Genomic DNA, 21,053 nt, shown 5'->3' on the forward strand with positions numbered 1-21,053 from the left:
CCAAGAGTCACCTCTGCTGCGGAGGATAAGTTCATCCGAGTCACCGGCCTCAGAAATCGCAGGTTAACAGCAGCTCAGATTAGAGACCAGGTCAATGGCACACGGAGTTCTAGCAGCAGACACATCTCTAGTTAAGAGGAGACTGTGTGAATCCGGCCTTCATGGTAGAATATCTGCTAGGAAACCACTGCTAAAGAAAGGCAACAAGCAGAAGAGACTTGTTTGGGCTAAAGAACACAAGGACTGGACATTAGACCAGTGGAAATCTGTGCTTTGGTCTGATGAGTCCACATTTGAGATCTTTGGTTCCAACCACCGTGTCTTTGTGCGACGCAGAAAAAGTGAACGGATGGACTCTACATGCCTGGTTCCCACTGTGAAGCATGGAGGAGGTGTGATGGTTTGGGGGTGCTTTGCTGGTGACACTGTTGGGGATTTATTCAAAATTGAAGGCATACTGACCCAGCATGGCTACCACAGCATCTTGCAGCGGCATGCTATTCCATCCGGTTTGCGTTTAGTTGGACCAGAATTTATTTTTCAACAGGACAATGACCCCAAACACACCTCCAGGCTGTGTAAGGGCTATGTCACCAAGAAGGAGAGTGATGGGGCGCTGCCCCAGATGACCTGGCCTCCAGTCACTGGACCTGAACCCAATCGAGATGGTTTGGGGTGAGCTGGACCGCAGAGTGAAGGCAAAAGGGCCAACAAGTGCTAAGCATCTCTGGGAACTCCTTCAAGACTGTTGGAAGACCATTTCAGGTGACTACATATTGAAGTGTGACTCTACAATTTTCATAGTCATGAAAATAAAGAAAACTCTTTGAATGAGAAGGTGTGTCCAAACTTTTGGTCTGTACTATATATATATATATATATATATATATATATATATATATATATATATATATATATATATATATACATATATATATATATACACACACACACACACACATACACATACATACACACACACTGCTCAAAAAAAATTACACTTGCTTTGTTTAGGGTGGAGGAACTTGATTGGCTTGCACAGAGTCCTGACCTCAACCTGATCGAACACCTTTGGGATGAACTAGAGCGGAGACTGTGAGCCAGGTCTTCTTGTCCAACATCAGTGCCTGACCTCACAAATGTGCACACTCCTAATCCTTGTGGACAGCCTTCCCAGAAGAGTTGAAGCTGTTATAGCTGCAAAGGGGGGCCAACTCAATATTGAACCCTACAGACTAAGACTGGGATGCCATTAAAGTTCATGTGTGTGTAAAGGCAGGTGTCCCAATACTTTTGGTAATATAGTGTCTGTATGTATGTATGTATGTATGTATACACATACACACACATATGCATCTCATAAAATTAGCCCTGCTTAAGAATGAAATCCGCATCTACATTCTCAAGAATTTCTAGTGGACCAACACCAGCAGAGGACACGGCTCCCCAAATCATCACTGACTGTGGAAACTTCACACTGGACCTCATGCAGCTCGGATTCTGTGCCTCTCCACTCTTCCTCCAGACATACATTTTCCCCAGTCAGTGATGATTTGGGGAGCCATGTCATCTGCTGTGTTTTATCAAGTCCAAAGTCAGCGCAGCTCTACCAGGAAATTCTAGAGCCCTTCATGCTTCCCTCTGCTGACCAGCTTTATGGAGATGCTGATTTTATTTTCCAGCAGGACTTGGCGCCTTCCCACATTGCCAAAACTACCAATACCTGGTCACATGATCATGGGATCACTGTGCTTGATCGGCCAGCAAACTCGCCTGACCTAAACCCCATAGAGAATCTGTGGGATATTGTCAAGAGGAAGAGGAGACACCAGACCCAACAAAGCAGATGAGCTGAAGGCTGCTATCAAAGCAACCTGAACTTCCATAACACCTCAGTAGTGCCACAGGCTGATCGCCTCCATGCCACGCCGCATTGATGCAGTAATTCATGCAAAAGGAGCCCCGACCAAGTATGGAGTGCATTCTATACTGTACATGGACAGACTTTTCAGTAAGCCAACATTTCTGTATTAAATATCCTTTTTTTGTTCTTATGTAATATTCAAATTTTCTGAGATACTGAATTTTGGGTTTTCACTGGCTGTAAGCCATAATCATCACAATTAGAAAGAAATACTTGAAAATATATCACTCTGTGATCACTCTCTCGCATCTATATAAAATATATAGGTTTCATTTTTTTAATTGAATTCCTGAAATAATCAAACATTTTGATGATATTCTAATTTTATAAGATGCACCTGTGTATAACATAGTGAAGCTATAATTATATAATGGATATTGGCTGAAAGTGCGCACTCCCAGGTTTCATTTGAGGGTATGTACATCCAAATCAGACAAGGGGTGCCGGTTCACACATACGTGATGTCAGAGCGCACTGCTCTGCAAACCACATGCAATGTCTGTGCGTTGTGAATTCAGCCATACAGATTGTATGGCTGAATTTGCATCACATTCGTACCAAAGTCGCACAGGACCCTTTTTTGGTCCGGACCAGAATCGGATCGCATGGGTGTTCACACCTAATGTGATCCAATTAATGTTCAAACTGACAGTTCGCACTGCGATATGCAAACTGATCTGGGGGTGTCGTTAACTTTGTATTGACACCCCCAGCGATTTACATATGGCAGCGTGAACTGCCTGCCAGTCGAGAGTGATGCGGGGACCTGCAGTGGATTTGCAGGGTTCCCACATTGCATACGTGTGAACCGGCACTTAAATACCCCCCCCCCCCAATCCTTTTTTAAGGGACCAAAGTAATTGGACAACTGAACCAAAAGCTGTTTCATGGCCAGGTGTAGGCTACTCTTCTTATTTCTTCATCAATTAAGCAGGTCAAAAAAGGTCTGGAGTTGATTCTAAGGGCTCTTTCACATGAACGATCCGAACAGATCCCCTGTCAGTTTTTTAGGCGGATCTGATCGGATCCTCCATGCATCCCTATGGGGCAGCGGATGTCAGCGGAGACATGTCCACTGCCATCCGCACCTGATCCTATCTGTGAAATTGGGACGGATGGAAACCCTATTTTCCATCCGTCCAAGGGATCGAATGGGATCGGCAGAGAGCGGACAGGCAGTCCCCCATAGGGAGCAGCGGGGCTCTGACACCTCCAAGATATAACTTTTTGGATGCAGCGTTGCATGACGGAGTAACTAACTGCCAATCAAACTATCACAGCACTGAAATGAAAGCTGGCCTGGGTATGAAGAGGTGTTACAGGCTGGGACTGAAGTGGTTTAAAGGTAACAAAAATACACCAAGGATGCAGATCAGGCAAAGCCGGCCATTCATTAGTAGATTTTGGAGCGAACATTCCTATGAAAATTCTCAGTACATTTGAGGACTTCATGAATGTCATTTAACCACTTTAAGACCGGAAGGATTTGCCCCATTCCTGACCAGGCCCTATTTTGCGATTCGGCACTGCGTTACTTTAACGGACAATTGCGCGGTCGTTAACTGTACCCAAATAAAATTGATGTCCTTTTTTCCCCACAAATAGAGCTTTCTTTTGGTGGTATTTGATCACCTCTGCGATTTTTATTTTTTGCGCTATAAACAAAAAAAATAAGTGACAATTTTGAAAAAAAAAAAAATGTATTTATATATATATATATATATATATATATATATATATATATATATATATATATATATAACACACATACATATACACACACATATACACACTATATATATATATATATATATTTTTTTTTTTTTTTTTTTTTCCCAATTCTGCTATATGACATTCCCAAAAAAAAAAATGTAAAAATCAAAATGTTTTAACATTTTAGGCCAATTTGATTTCTGCTACATATTTTTGTTTGCAAAAGGGATATTTTGATTGGTATGCGCAAGAGTTATCGCGTCTACTAAATACGGGAAAGATTTATGTCATTTTTATTGTTTTTTTTTTTTTTTTACTGGTAATGGCGGCGATCTGCGATTTTTTTGCGGGACTGTGACACTGCGGCGGACAGATTGGACCCCTGACTGACATTTTTGACACTTTTGGGGGTACCAGTGACATTACTACAGTAATCAGTGGTATACATATGCACAGTTACCGTAATAATGACATTGGCAGGGAAGGGGTTAACATTATGGGTACTCAAGGGTTTACATGTGAGCCTAGGGGGGTGATTCTAACTGTAGGGGGCGTGGCTTCTGAAAAGACCATAGAAACATGTGATCCCTATATAGAAGGATCACAGGGGCTCTATGATCATTCCAGGGAGAAGATCGGTCAGCTGTGTTTACCACAGCCGACCGTCCTCTCTGAGCGGGGAACGATCGCGGGTGTCAGGCGGGAATCGGAGCCTCCTGCCCCGTGCATCGGCTTCTCCGCTTACGAGCGGGGGCGCGCCCCCTAGCCTCCCGAGAGAGATTTGCCTGGGAGCGGCTGCCTGCTGCAGCAGTAAACAGGTTAAAAGGACTTCAAAATTCTGTTTGCAATTTCAGAGTGAATGGACTGTCCCAAAGGAAAGCCGCATTCACGGTTAGAAATTTGTTCCAGAAAATGTTTCCATCCCAGTCCGAGTGAAAAATAAATGTTGGATTTGAACCCACTAAGGATTTGAAAATTGAACAAAGAAAGGTCTATAAAGCTGGATACACACTATACAACTTTTGTTGTTAGATTTCCTTTAGATTTACCTTCAACTATGTAGTGGAAGGGCCGGCCTGATTGCATACAAATTGAAAGTGTTTAGATTTTTTCCTTTAGATTTACCAAAACCATATAATATGAGGTCAAATCTAAAGACAATTGTAAAGTGTGTATCCAGCTTATGTGTATGGCCAGCTATGGGCCACACACTATACAATTGTCTTTAGATTTTTTCCTTTAGATTTACCAAAACCATATAATAATCGGTCAGACCTAAACACTCTCAATTTGTATGCAATCAGGCCGGCCCTTGCACTACATAGTTGAAGGTAAATCCAAAGAAAATCTAACAACAAAAGTTGTATAGTGTGTATCCAGCTTTAGAGAGGAAATAAACCTAACTTTTAGAAAACTATGAGCAGGCAGCTCTTCACTGCAGGAGAGACATGCTATGCAACATTATGCCTCGTATACACGTTCAGATAATCGGACGAAAAAACTCGCTTTAGACCTGATCGCACGATAATCTGATCGTTAGTACACAGCTTTCGACAGCCGATCACGACAGTTCATGCAACAAAATCCGAAGGGACAAACAGGAAAACTACTGTTGTACGATAGCCTAGCGAAGGACAATCGTTTAATCAGTACACTATGCGTCCGCTAAAAATCGATCGACAAAGACCGCGCATGCTCAGAAACACTAAAATAGCATGGAAAAAGCCTGGCTGCCATTGTTATTGTTTTGCACTCTCTGATACGTAACTACGCAACCAGGAAGCTGTTCCAGAACGGTACAAAAAATAAATCCTACGTTTATGTGCATTGTTGAATTCGATGTTAGTATCATGCAACAAAATGCGAACGATAAGTCATCCGATTATCTGAACGTGTGTATGAGGCATTACACACTTGCCCAATTGCTCACCGTCCTCCATTGAATGTACACTGAGCTGCACATGCCCAGCTCAGCGTGCATTCCAGCAATATCCAACCGTGCCGCAACAGTTGACTCCTGTGCGCATGTGCGGGATGACGTCATCTGCCGCTGATTAATCAAGACACCAAAAACCTGGGGATCATTTCGCAGCAGCTGGCAAGGGGTTTAACCACCGCATCGCTGGAAGGTGGAGGGGAGTATATTGGGGAGCTTAGCTCTGCTTTAAAGGGTAACTCCACTTTCATGGGGAAAAAAATAGCAAATAAATAAAAAACAATATAGCGTATACAATTGTGACATAAATCATATTGTAATTGAATGTTATTATAAATTACATTTCCTTTTCAATCTGCGGCTGTTATAATTTTCTTAAAATGCAATGCAATATGGCCGCCTGGAGCTGTTCTGTACACAGAATGTATACTGACCACGCCCCCAGAAACATCATTTTCTGCTTGTGCGATTGGCTCACCAATTTTCCCAGAAGTCTGCCTAAGATACAAGTCAGATTTTTGGCATCCCCTGCAATAAAAGTCATTTTTGGTGAGATACTCCCAATAGGAACATGTCTAAAGGGATGCAGGCCCAGCAGCTTTCCTCAGTGTTCTGCAGCTGCCACAGCTGATAGATAATTATGAAACCACTCCCATTTGACCCACTCAGCACAGAGGAACAAACAATGATTTCTTCAGAATAACAAAAGGTAGGAATCTGCAAAAAGTTTGTTATAATCCTTGCAATGTACAGATATCACCCAAAGGGGAATGTTTTCTTTCTCAACAAAAGTGGAGTTACGGTTTAAGGGCGCATTGACACCAGGAGGGGGTAGGACTGTGTTGGGCGGCTAACACACTGCAAGACCAGGCAAAAGGTCAGTTCCCTCCACTGCGTAGCAGTGCTGTGCGCTGAAAGGAAAAAAAAAATTCTGCGTGCAATACTTAAACCCAATCGACTACCCTAACTCCGCTCTGCGGCCCAAAGAATTTAACAAAATGTCACCTTGTGACATTTCAATAAAGTTTATTAAAAAAATAAAATAAAATTGAACTAAACTGTGCATTGTGCCGTGATTAGTGCATCAGCACTGCTTTCCCCCTACCGCACATCATAGGCGGTGTTCCAATGTGAACCAGCCATAAGTCAAAGACAACTCATAATTCCTTATCTCCAGATCCGTGACTCAGTAAGTAGGTCACTGTGGCAGCCAGGCAATCAGCATTTTTTCTGACAAGTGCATTTTAAGAGGCAATACAAGAACTGGCTGCACACTATTAATTAATTTATTTCTTGACTAGACAATGGCTACAATGTATTTTTGTTAAGGAAAGAGTCAATGCATTCCTTTCCGTTGGAGTAACCACTCGGCTCTAAAAACTTTAATTAACTTTCTCTCCATGCACCAACTAGAAGCGACCTACATACACACTTCCCATGCACGCCTCATTCCCAGGCCGCCAGAAAAACGCGCATATTAACCGCGAGTTATTTTTCTGCGACCCTATTGTGTCTCAGTCTTCCCGGCTTGAAACACCATCCGGCGGCTGGGATTACCGGACTTAAAGTTAGTAATTATCATATTAAACTCTCAGTTGTCACGCTGGAGCAATTTGTCTCTTGGCAAGGAGTCTGTGGCAGCAAAAAGTAATTTTCTAGGTCAATGACATTCTTCAGACTCTCGCCTTTCATACCTGCAGGACCTCGATAACCATCTCTGGCCAGCAGCAAAGCACTCTTCATAAAGAGCCCCTGGGCTCCGAACACAGCTTGTATTTCACAATACCTTTCCAGAGGAATTCTGCTGAGTAAAGGAAGAATTTTGGCTGAGTGATGGTGCGTAGACGATGGAAAAAGGAGATGAAAAAAAAAATGAATGAAGGCCAAGCAATTGAGAAGCTTCCCAGCAGGTGGAGCCGTTGGGCACAATACAGGGGGTTCAGTCCTCTTACAACAGGGGGTGTCAAACTCAGTTTCTTCGCAGGCCATATCAGCATTAAAATTGCCCTCAAAGGGGCCGGTTGAATCTGTAAGACTAGATGTCCAGCACCCCCCCCCCCCGCCACATCAGATGTTAAGAACCTCCCCGCCACCATCAGATGTTAAGAACCTCCCCCCCACCATCAGATGTTAAGAACCTCCCCCCCACCATCAGATGTTAAGAACGTCACCCCCCCCCCCCCACATCAGATGTTAAGAACCCCATCCACCATCAGAACTTAAGAACCTCACCCCCCCCCCACATCTGATGTTAAGAACCTCCCCCCCCACCATCAGATGTTAAGAACCCCCCCCCCCACATCAGATGTTAAGAACGCCCCCCCACCATCAGATGTTAAGAACGTCACCCCCCCCCCCCACCATCAGATGTTAAGAACGTCACCTCCCCCCCACCATCAAATCTTAAGAACCTCACCCCCCCCCCACATCTGATGTTAAGAACCTCCCCCCCACATCTGATGTTAAGAACCTCCCCCCACCATCAGATGTTAAGAACCTCCCCCCACCATCAGATGTTAAGAACCTCCCCCCCCACCACATCAGATGTTAAGAACCTCCCCCCCACTACATCAGATGTTAAGAACCTCCCCCCCGCCATCAGATGTTAAGAACCTCCCCCCCGCCATCAGATGTTAAGAACCTCCCCCCGCCATCAGATGTTAAGAACCTCCCCCCCGCCATCAGATGTTAAGAACCTCCCCCCACTACATCAGATGTTAAGAACCTCCCCCCCACTACATCAGATGTTAAGAACCTCCCCCCCACTACATCAGATGTTAAGAACGTCCCCCCCACTACATCAGATGTTAAGAACGTCCCCCCACCATCAGATGTTAAGAACGTCCCCCCACCATCAGATGTTAAGAACGTCCCCCCACCATCAGATGTTAAGAACGTCCCCCCCGCCATCAGATGTTAAGAACCTCCCCCCCGCCATCAGATGTTAAGAACCTCCCCCCCGCCATCAGATGTTAAGAACCTCCCCCCCGCCATCAGATGTTAAGAACCTCCCCCCCGCCATCAGATGTTAAGAACCTCCCCCCCGCCATCAGATGTTAAGAACCTCCCCCCCGCCATCAGATGTTAAGAACCTCCCCCCGCCATCAGATGTAAAGAACCTCCCCCCCGCCATCAGATGTTAAGAACCTCCCCCCCGCCATCAGATGTTAAGAACCTCCCCCCCCGCCATCAGATGTTAAGAACCTCCCCCCGCCATCAGATGTTAAGAACCTCCCCCCCGCCATCAGATGTTAAGAACCTCCCCCCCGCCATCAGATGTTAACCGCTTCCATACAGAGCAGTTAGACACCCTTCCTGCCCAGACCAATTTTCAGCTTTCAGCACTCTCACACTTTGAATGACAATTGCTCAGTCATGCTACACTGTAACCAAACAAAATTTTTATCATTTTTTTCACACAAACAGAGCTTTCTTTTGGTGGTATTTGATCACAACTGGGGTTTTTTTTTTTTCGTGATATATGCAAAAAAAGAGCAAAAATTTTGAAAAAAAAAAAACACTTTTTTTTAGTTTCAATTATAAAATTTTTCTTTATACATTTGGGCCAAAATGTATACTGCTACATGTCTCTGGTAAAATTAACCCAAATTAGTGTATATTATTTAGTCTGTGTGAAAGTTATTGAGTCTAGAAGCTATGGTACCAATTACTGAAAATTGATCACACCAGATGTACTGACTTGTCCATCTCCTTTCTTGAGGCCCTGAAATGTCAGGACAGTATAAATACCGCCCAAATGACCCCTTTTTGTAAAGTAGACAGTCCAAGGTATTTAGTAAGAGGCATGGTGGGTTTTTTGAAGTTGTAATTTTTTCCCCACAATTCTTGGGAAAATGAAGAAAGATTTTTTTTTTCTTTTTTTTCCCACAAAGTTGTCAATTTATAAGCTATTTCTAACACATAGCATGTACACAGCAAAAATTACACCCAAAAATACATTCTGCTACTCCTTCCGAGTATGGTGATACCACATGTGTGAGACTTTTACACAGCCTGGCCACAAAAAGACTCCACGTCCAAGAAGCACCTTCAGGCGTTCTAGGAGCATAAATACACATAAAACCTTCTTACTACCTATCACACTTTTCAAGGCCCTAGAGCACCAATACAATGGAAAAGTCCACAAAATGACCCAATTTTGGAAAGCAAACACTCCAACGTATATTCTATGAGGCATTATGGGTCGTTTGAACGTGTCATTTTTTTCCACAGGTTTTTGGAAAATGTGGGAAACAAATGAAAACCTTTTTTTTTGTTTACACAAAGTTGTCAATTTATAGGATATTTCTAACCCATAGCATGTAAATAGCAAAAGTTACACCCCAAAATACATTCTGCCACTCCTCCTGAGTATGGCAATACCACATGTGTGAGACTTTTTCACAGCCTAGCCATATAGAGGGGCCTAACATCCAAGGAGCATCATCATGCATCCTAGCCACTTGCCTAGGCCTATTTTTGACATTTGGTGTTTACAAGCTAAAATCAGTTGTTTTGCTAGAAAACTGCTTAGAACCCCCAAACATTATATATATTTTTTTAGCAGAGACCCTAGAGAATAAAATGGAGATTATTTCAATATTTTTTATCACACCGTATTTGCGCAGCGGTCTTCCAAACGCAATTTTTTTGGAAAAAATTCACTTTTTTTAATTAAAAAATAAGAAACCAGTAAAGTTAGCCCAATTTTTTTCCATAATGTGAAAGATAATGTTACGCCGAGTAAATAGATACCCAACATGTCATGTTTCAAAATTGCGCACGCTCACGGAATGGCGACAAACTTTGGTACTTAAAAATCCCCATAGGCGACAATTTAAAAATTTCTACAGGTTGCCATCTTTGAGTTACAGAGGAGGTCTAGGGCTCAAATTATTCCCCTTGCTCTAACGATCGCGGCGATACCTCACATGTGTGGTTTGAACACCGTTTACATATGTGGGCGGGGTTTCCGTATGAGTTCGCTTCTGCGCGCGAGCTAACGGGGACAGGGCGCTTTAATTTTTTTTTTTTTTACTATTTATTTTATTATTTTTTATTTTTACACCGTTTAAAAAAAAAAAAATTGATCATTTTTATTTCTATTACAAGGAATGTAAACATTCCTTGTAATAGAAATAGGCACGACAGGACCTCTTTTCTGTGAGATCTGGGGTCAAAAAGTCCTCAGATCTCACAAGTACACTAAAAGATAGAAAAAAAAAAAAAAATTATTATATAAAATGAAAAAAAAAAAAAAGGACCTTTAAACCGGTTGCTAGGCAACAACATTTTCCGTAGCTCCGGTCCTCCAAGACCATAGAGTCAAGTGAGGGCAAGCTTGCCCTCACTCGACATCCTGTCTGTGAGGATCTGGGACCGGATCGTTTTCCCCGCTGCCGGCGAGTCCGGTAAGCGGGGAAAAGGACCGGAACGCGGCGGGAGGGGGGGGGGGCTGCCTCTTCCGCCATCCCGGAAGGGTGATCCCGCGGCGAATCCGCCGCTGGGACCACCCTTATTGGAAAGCCAACCGTCCACCGTTTAAAAAAATACCAGGGTTATGGCAGCTATCTGCTGCCATAACACCGGTATTTAGGTTTAAACGGAGGACGTATATAAACCTTTTTGGACTTGGACATGGTGGCTGTATGAAGGGTGACAGGTACTCGGGTACTTTGTTGGGCAGGTGACAGGTACTCTGGTACTGATGAGCAAGTGGCAGGTACTCGAGTACTCCGATAGGCAGGTGACAGGTACTCGGGTACTCTGATGGGCAGGTGATAGGTACTGATGAGTAGTACTGATACTGATAGGTGATACTGTACTGATGGGTACTGATGATCAGTACTGATACGTGATAGGTACTGATGAGTACTGATGAGTAGTGATGGGTACTGATGAGCAGGCGGCAAGTACTCGGGTACTTCAGGCGTCAGGTACTCTGATGAGCAGGTGGAAGGTACTCGGGGACTCTGATGGGTAGGTGACAGGTACTCAGGTACTCTGATGACGGGTACTCCGTTGACAGGTACTCAAAGTACCCGTCATCAGAGTACCCGAGTACCTGTCATCAGAGTACCCGACATCAGAGTACCCGAGTACCTGTCATCAGAGAACTCGAATACCTGTCACCAGCCCATCAGAGTACCTGATGGGCCGGTGACAGGTACTCGGGTACTTTGATGGGCTAGTGACAGGTGCTCTTTATTGGGGGGGGGGGGGGCAATCAGTGTGTTTGGGGTGCACTGTAATCGGTAACTAGCTGTTACCACACTCTCTTCCTCACACAGGATCAGTGTGTGAGGAGGAGAACACGGTGACAGCTAGTTACCGTGTTCTCTGTTGACATTTGTGACCGGCTGTGATTGGACACAGCCGGTCACGTGGTAAAGAGCCAATTTCATTGGCTCTTTAGCTAGATCGGGGATCGACTCTGTCCGAGGGACGAGCCTCGTCCCCGATCGCTGCTCTGCGTGCCCCCGGGGGCGCGCATTGCAGAGAGAATGAGCGGCTCGTGCTGGAGCCGCTCATGTGATCGGCTGTGATTGACACAGCCGATCACATGGTAAACAGCCAATTTCTATTGGCTGTTTACCTTGATCAGGGATGGGCTATGTCCGGGGGACGAGCCTCACCCCCGGGGGCGCGCAGTAGAGGCGGATCCTTACAACCACTTTGCCGACGTCATATTACATGACTCGGTATGGAAGTGGTTAAGAACCTCACCCCCCCCCACCATCAGATGTTAAGAACCTCCCCCCCCCACCATCAGATGTTAAGAACCTCACCCCCCCACCATCAGATGTTAAGAACCCCCCCCCCCCCCCACCATCAGATGTTAAGAACCCCCCCCCCCCCCCCCCACCATCAGATGTTAAGAACCCCCCCCCCCCCCCCACCATCAGAAGTCAAGAGTTCCCCACCCTCCCTTACATCACAGTACACCCCCCTTACCTTGTGCTGCTGCTGGGAAGAAGCTGGGACGGAGAAAGAGCAGGGTCTAGAGGAGGACCAAGGGAGGGCTGGATCTCTCCTGCAGGTGCAGGAAAGGTGCAAGAGCCACATGAAATGGCCTGGTGTTTGACATGCGTGTCTTACATCTAAACACACTAACAAAAAGTGTTTAAGAGGTGTATTTATAAAATTTGCAACTTGCCCAATAAAAGTGCATATACATTCGTTTTGTACTAATGGGGCAAAAAAAAAAGAAGGAATGTTATTAGATTATTTCCTGTGCTGGTTGAATGTTTTTCACGGATTTAAAAAAATCCATCATTTGGCCACTAGATGGCAATAAATACCATAAGAATTCCATATGATTGGCATGAAGTGAAATTGAAAATTATGCATTTAGCCACTAGAGGGCGCCAAGTATCATGCAAAATGTTTATGATAGTGCCATCTAGTGGCCAAATGCATAGTTTTTTATTTCATAAGCATTTTCTAGAATAATTTGGGAGCAATCTGCAACCTCAATTCACGAAAAAAAAAAGTTGGGACACTAAAATCTACTTACAAACATTGCAATGGTTTGCAAATCTCATAAACCAACTTTTATTCACAACAGAAAACATATCAATGTGATTAAACTTAGAAAATGTACGATTTTAAGAAGAAAAAAAAAAAAAAGAAAAGAAAAAAAGGGAGGTAATTTTGAGATTGATGGCAGCAACATGTCTCAAAAAAGTTTGGATAGGGCAACAAAAAGCTGGCAAAGAAAGTGCTGCTAACAAGGAAGACCTGGACATTCTTATGATAGTGCCATCTAGTGGCCAAATGCATTTTTCATTTCATAGCATTTCCTAGGGGATAATTCAGAGCAATCAACAACCTCAACTCCAAAAAAATATTAGGACACTTTAAAATCTACATACAAACAAAGCAATGATTTGAAAATATCATAAACCCCATTTTTATTAACCGAAACATCTCAAAGGATTAAGCTGAGAAAATATACCATTTTAAGAAAAAAAAAAATAATTTGGATATTGATGGCAGCAACAGGTCTCAAAAAAGTTGGGACAGGGCAAGAAAAAGCTGGCAAAAAAAGTGCTACTAACAAGGAAGATCTGGACGAACATTTTGCAACGAATTAGGTTAATTGGTAACAGCTCAGTAACATGATTGGGTATAAAAAAAGAGCATCTTAGAGAGTTAGAGTGTCTCAGAATAAGGATAGGCAGAGGTTCACCAATCAGTTTGTTTAAAAATTATCTAATAATTTCAAAATTTTGTTCCTTAACATAAAATTGCAAACACTTTCACCACTTCTCGCCCAAGGACGTCACATGACGTGGACTTTGAGTGGGGATATCTAAATGATGCCTGCAGCTGCGTATTTTTATTTTTTCTGCCAGCGATTCTCTGCACAGTAAAACAATCATAGCGGCCGTTCAGTCACTCCTGTGCTTCTACCGGCTCGCCCCTGTGATCGGTGAGCCGGAGAATAAATTGGCCAGCGGCGGCCATTTACCACTATTATTTTACATTTTATAGAAATTTTCATATGATTATTAGCCCCATCTAGTGGCCAAATGCACAATTTTCCATTTCACAAGAATGTTCTTATAAAAATTACAGCCATTACCACTATATATCTTATACACTTTTGTTACTTTTGAAAACTCAATAAAAAAAAAAAAATTACAGCCATCTATTGTCACAATGCGGTATTTCTTCCTTCATAGGAATTTTCTATATTTAGTGCCATCTAGTGGTTAGATATAGTAATTTCACTTTCATTTAAAAGCCTTTGATTGGCATGAGAAATAGCCCAATAACCCATTTTTTTTAGTTCAGTCACACATTATATTGCAGTTTCCCCGCCCCCACTCTCTCCTTATTGGCTCACTGGCTGTGAATGACAGTAGCAGGAGCCAATGGCATCCGCTGCTGTCTGAACCAATGAAGAGAAAGATGCAGGAGAGCCGTTGCTCTTGTGCACTTTGCTGGATCGAGATGGGGCTCAGGTAGGTATTAGGGGGGCTGCTGCACACAGAAGGTTTTTTTTACCTTCATGCAAAGAATGCATAAAGGTAAAAAAACCTTAAGCCTTTACAACCACTTTAAGCATTTTAGCAGTACGATATGGCCATCTAGATTAGATTGTAAGCTCCTATGAGCAAGGACCTTTTAACCCTCTTGTATTTTATTTTATTTTATTGTAGCTGTACTATCTCCCTTTATATTGTAAAGCGCTGCGCAAACTGTTGGCGCTATATAAATCCTGTATAATAATAATAATATTAATGATGAGCCTGTTCACCAGATCTCTGGGTTCAGGAACCAGAACTGTCCTCTAGATGGCGCAATGTTCCCTGCAGAAATCAATCTGAATTCTAGAAAATCATTTGCATTGGAAATATGCACAGCTGTCTGAATTACGTGATCTCAAACTACCTAAACTGCTTATATGCAGAGGAGAAAAAGGTTCTGAAGTGATCAATCAAGCTGATGAGATTATTGACGTGTCTCGAAGACACGGCGGTGCCGTGACCAGACAAGCAAAGAGACAACACAAAAAAAAAAAAAAAAAACCTCAGTGGCGATCAAATACCACCAAAAGAAAGCTCTATTTATGGGGAAAACAATGACATAAAATGTACAGTGTCGCACGACCGCACAATTGTCAGTTAAAGTAACGCAGTGCACTATCCAAAAATTGGCCTGGTCATGAAGGGGGGTAAATCTGGGCGGCACAGTGGTGTAGTGGTTAGCACATTCACTTAGCAGCAAGAGGGTCGCTGGTTCAAATCCCAACCATGACACTACCTGCCTGGAGTTTGCATGTTCTCCCTGTGCCTGCGTGGGTTTCCTCCGGGTACTCCGGTTTCCTCCCACACTCCAAAGACATGCTGGTAGGTTAATTGGATTCTGTATAAAATTGGCCCTACTATCTATGTATGTGAGTTAGGGACCTTAGATTGTAAGCTCCTTGAGGGCAGGGACTGATGTGAATGTGCAATGTATATGTAAATTGACAGCGCTATATAAGAACCTGAAATAAAATAATAAAAAAAGAAAAATAAATCTTCCAGAGGTCAAGTGGTTAAAAAAAGAAGAAGATCGGCCTGCAATGGCAGCCTGCACATTGCTTTCACTACAGGTCTCCTTTAAAGTGACGCAGCCTACTTCTTTTAAGCGACACAGATAACTGCGAGACGTAATAAAACTGGATTTACAGCTGGATTTGCAAGATTTATGTGTTTTAATTTTCTGAAAGTCCCCCGAAGGTGGAAATGTTTTGCCATTTATAAAACGATTAACAAGGGAAATAAAAAAAAAAAACAAGCAATGTAGATTTTTAAAGCCCAACTCCAGGCTTTGTATGTTATGCCTTTAATCGGTTAACCAACTCCTGCGAACCGACGTAGGTATACGTGGGTTGCTCGCCTGCAGCAAGAGGGCGTGCTCCCGCCCCACGCGCGTCAGTGGGGACTCCGATGCACGGGGCAGGAGGCTCTGATTGCCGCCTGACACCCACGATCGCTCCCCCCTGAGAGAGGACGACGGTCGGCTGTTGTAAACACAGCTGACCGTCCTCCCTGGAATGATCATAGAGTTCCTGTAATACTTCTATATAGGATCACATGTCTCTGTGGTCATTTCACAAGCCACGCCCCCCACAGTTGGAAACACGCCCCTAGGCTCACATTTAACCCCTTGATCACCCACTAGGTTAACCCCTTCCCTGCCAATGTCATTATTACAGTAAAAGTGCATATTTTTAGCACTGATCATTACTGTAGTAATGTCACTGGTCCCCCCAAAAGTGTAAAAAATTTCAGTTAGGGGTCCAATCTGTCCGCCACAATGTCACAGTCCCGAAAAAAAAAAAAAACATAAAAAAACATAAAAAAAAAAAAACACATTTAAAAACAAAAAAAAAAAACAAACAAACATAAAAAAACATAAACAAAATCGCAGATCGCTGCCATGACTAGTTAAAAAAAAAAAAAACATTTAAAAACAAAAAAAAAACAAACAAACATAAAAAAACATAAACAAAATCGCAGATCGCTGCCATGACTAGTTAAAAAAAAAAAAAAAAAACACTTTTCAGAAATAAAACAAGAAAAAAAAAAACAGACTAGGTCCCAGCAGGGAAAACCTAGCCTACTCCTGACGCGAGGCAGCAAAGAACTGGAGTAGAGTGGTACTGGCTGGAGGATATAGGCCAGAGGGACGGCCCCCTGTGGGTGTGTCTATATGTTAATGTTTGTTGTATTAAGAAAATTACTGCCTAGCTTGCAATACCCAATTGTGAAGACTGTATGAATGGGAGGCGACTGTCAGAGGACGTAAGAGAAAATGCAGATTTTAATGTGTGCAAAAAAATAAAAAGAAATGCCCCAGAAGGCAAGTGGTTAAAACAGCAAAGGGGATAAGAATAAACTGGAAAAATGTGAAAAGGAGACTGGAGCCCCACCTGCTGGCCAAGTAAAAGACTGCATGATATCCTTATGCAAAATTCTTTATCAGCCAAAAAAAGATATTAAAACTATTTTTGGAACCGATTTTCATTTATTAAAAAAATAAAATAAGAAAGAAACAAAAAAAAAAAAAAAATTACCCTTTTCCTGTAAGCAGAGAGTAATCACCCCCCCCCTCCCCCAATATAGAGGTCACCACTAGCAAGATCACTACAAAATTTGGTTTTAAAATGAGATACCATAATGTGGTCATATCGGATATATAAAATAAAAATACTTCCCCATTTCATTAATATTCCCATGTCCGGAGATAAGGCGGCGGCCATGTTTGTTGGTGGCGGGTGTCATCCGAGGTAACGGGATACATCTTGAGTAAACAGAGGCAAAGTTCTTTAACACGGCTCCAATTAATGGCCGTGATTTATGAGCATCGCTCCCCGTCACAAATGATTTATTTGGTTAAAACATGTAAATCTCCCATGTCAGGGACCTTCTCCCCCGCCAGTTAGCAGATGCAGCGTGCAGCTGCCAAAAAAACAGCGCATTAGTCATGGGTGACGCAGCAGCTGCCGGCAGATACGGCTTGAATACAGTCCAGTGTCACATCGCTTTCATCTCCCACCTCAAACATTACTGCACAGCACGCCGCCATCTGTATCATCAACCCCGCCAAACCACTAAATCCACATTTCTAACACACAGAAAGAGTCATCGCAGGTTTACTGTCCCATCCAGTCCTCAGATTTACACAGCATAGACTGATCTAATAGGGAAATGGGCTTGATCTTTCTCTGCTGCTGTTTTACTTTTTCTTACAGTTCTCCTCCCCAACCACGACTGTACAGTAAAAGGAGAAGCAGCAGATTAACGATCTATATCTGTCACTCTGCTCTCCCCTTCTACCAGCAAATTCACACTGCAGAACGCCCAACTACTCTCACAATGTGCTTTTTTCCCCCATTTTTAAACCATTTCCTATGATAATTAGCACCATCTAGTGGCCAAATGCCAAATTTTCTATTTCATAGGATTTTTCTACAATAATTAGAGCCATCACCTATTAAAATCCTGTATTTTTTTTTTTTATTTCATAGGAATTTCCTATGATAAGTAGCGCCATCTAGTGGCCAAAGGATTTCCTATGATAATTAGCTTCATAATGCAGTGCATTCCAAAACATAGGAATTTCCAAAGATAAGTAGCACCATCTAGTGGGCAAAGGATTTCCTATGATAATTAGCTTCATCTTCTGTCATAATGCAGTACATTCCAAAACATAGGAATTTCCAATGATAAGTGGTGCCATCTAGTGGCCAAATGAATTCCTTTGATAATTAGCTTCATCTCCTGTCACAATGCAGTACATAGCATCACATAGGAATTTCCTATGCTAAATTAGCGCTATCTAGTGGCCAAATGCATAATTTTCCCATTTCATAGGGATTTTCTATAATAACCAGCGCCATCTCCTGTCCCAATGTCGTATTATCCATTTCAAGAGAATTTCCTATGATAATTCGCTCCAACTAGTGGTCAAATGCACAATTTTTCATTTCATAGGAATTTCCTATGATAAATTACCACCATCTAGTGGCCAAATGCATCATTTTCTATTTCATAGAAGCTTCCTATGATAATTAGCGCCATCTAGTGGCCAAATGATTGGCTTTGATAATTAGCTTCATCTCCCGTACATTCCATCACATCGAAATTTCTTATGATAAATTAGCTCTATCTAATGGCCAAATGCATAATTTTCCCATTTCATAGCAATTTTCTACGATAACCAGCGCCATCTCCTGTTCCAATGTCCTATTATCCATTTCAAAAGAATCTCCTATGATTATTCGCTCCGTCTAGTGGCCAAATACATAATTTTGAATTTCATAGGAATTTCCTATTATAATTAGCGCCATCTAGTGGAAAAAAACATTTTGCATGCTAACTAGCGCCATCTCCTGTCGCAAAGCTGTATTTTCCATTTCAGAAGAATTTCCTATGATAATTAGCTCCATCTAGTGGTCAAATGCATAATTTTTCAATTTCTTAGGTTTGTCCTATGATAAATTACCAGCATCTAGTGGCCAAATGCATAATTTTCAATTTCATAGGAATTTCCTATTCTAATTAGCGCCATCTAGTGGACAAATGATTTCCTATAACTAGCGCCATCTCCTGTCGCAAAGCTGCATTTTCCATTTCAGAAGAATTTCCTTTAATTAGCTCCATCTAGTAGCCAAATACACACTTTTCCATTTCAAGTTCCTAAGCTATTTAGTGCCAAATAGTGGTCAAAAGCGGTATTTCCCCATTTCATAGGAATTTATTATTATTAGCTCCATCTAGTGGCCAAAATGCTTAATTTTACATTTCATAGGAATGTTCAATAATAATTAGCACCATCTAGTGGCCAAAGGCATAATTTTTCATTCCATAGGAATTTCCTATGATAAGTAGTGCCATCTAGTGGCCAAATAATTTTCTATGATAATTAGTTTAATCTCCTGTCACAATGCAGTAAATTCCATCTCATAGAAATTTCCTATGATAAATTAAAACCATCTAGTGGCCAAATGCATCATTTTCCAATTCATAGGAATTTCCTCTTATAATTAGCACCATCTACTGTCACTAAACTTTTTTGGAATTGCATGTTTTTTTTTTTTTTTTTTTTTAACTTTTATACAGGGATTATTATGATTTGAATTTTTTTTAAAAGTAAGGGTGGAGTTCCTCTGTAACGAGGAACATTAATTTACTGTGTGTCTTCTATAATGGCCTGGAGTTCAGCTTTTAATGCTTTTAGATAAAATTAAAGTCCTCAAAACATGAAGGAAAAAAAAAAAAAAAAAAGTTGGGACGTGACAGAACTTGTCAAACAGGAAAAAGTGGAAAACCAATTTAAAGCAACGCTCTTTAACACTGAATAAAAGGCTAACAGTAGGACATTAAGGAAAAATAAATAGATGAATGAATGAACACATTATAAAATAAAATGTAAATTAAATAAAACTAAATAAAAATTTTAAAATAAAATATAAAAAATTTAAATAAAGTTAACAAAATATAAAAAATAGAACTAAATAAAAATTTTAAAATAAGAAAATATAAAAAATGGAACTAAATAAAAATTTTAAAATAAAAAATATTAAAATAAAACATTTTTATTTTTTTTTTAAAGATGAAAATATCTTTAAAAACATTAAATTAAGGCAGGGTCTATACTACGGTCAGCAGTTCTACAATGCCGGTGTCCTTGTTGCACCCGGTGCAGTTGCCGTAGACGGAAGGGCGGTCCCAGGATCGCACTGTCCAGGGGATTAGGTGGTCGGTCAGCTGATTCCAGCTTTATTATTCCAGACAGTATGAGAGCTCCAGAAAAAGCACGGCACACAATTATCTGCGCAGGCATGGAATCCCATTTAGATGAAGGATGCCTACTTGGCGCGGTGCCAGGAATTGGAATGTCAGTCCGGCCGGGGAATAACAACAACAAACAGTGGCGCAGCGGTGCGCTCGCTTCCCCTTTTATGTGATGGCGGGGGGAGGGGGGGCGTGCAGATGGATCACACTGTTTCCACGTATAATTATTCTAATATCACAACGGTGTATAAATAGGGAAGGCTGTCTAGTGCCGCTGTTCAAAGAAGATTATCTTCTGTCCTGGAATCCAATAAAGTATAACCGGATGACCTCCAGAGACGCAGCGGGCGCTCATTTCGCAATGCTGAAACTGAATTACGGGCAGAACACGCATCAGAGAACTGCTTCCCATACATAGGAGGTTTGTGATTCTGTTCAGTCGAATTTGTGATCCAGGTAACTTCGTCTAGCTGTATAACTACAGTATGTCCGTGACCTCCGCTGCAGTTCGGCAGCACAGAATGGTCCAGGACACACCCACATCCTGCAGGTCAGACACCATAGGCCAGCAGTCAGGATTAGGGCTGGACTCTATGGACTAGCAAAGGCCTTGTGCACACTGAGGGGGGGGGGGGGGTGGATTGGGAGTGGGTTTGCTCAACTCTTCTAAAAAACGCCCTTTTCC

Source organism: Pelophylax lessonae (assembly GCF_965119305.1).
Source record: "Pelophylax lessonae genome assembly, chromosome: 6".
Classification (NCBI taxonomy): domain Eukaryota; kingdom Metazoa; phylum Chordata; class Amphibia; order Anura; family Ranidae; genus Pelophylax; species Pelophylax lessonae.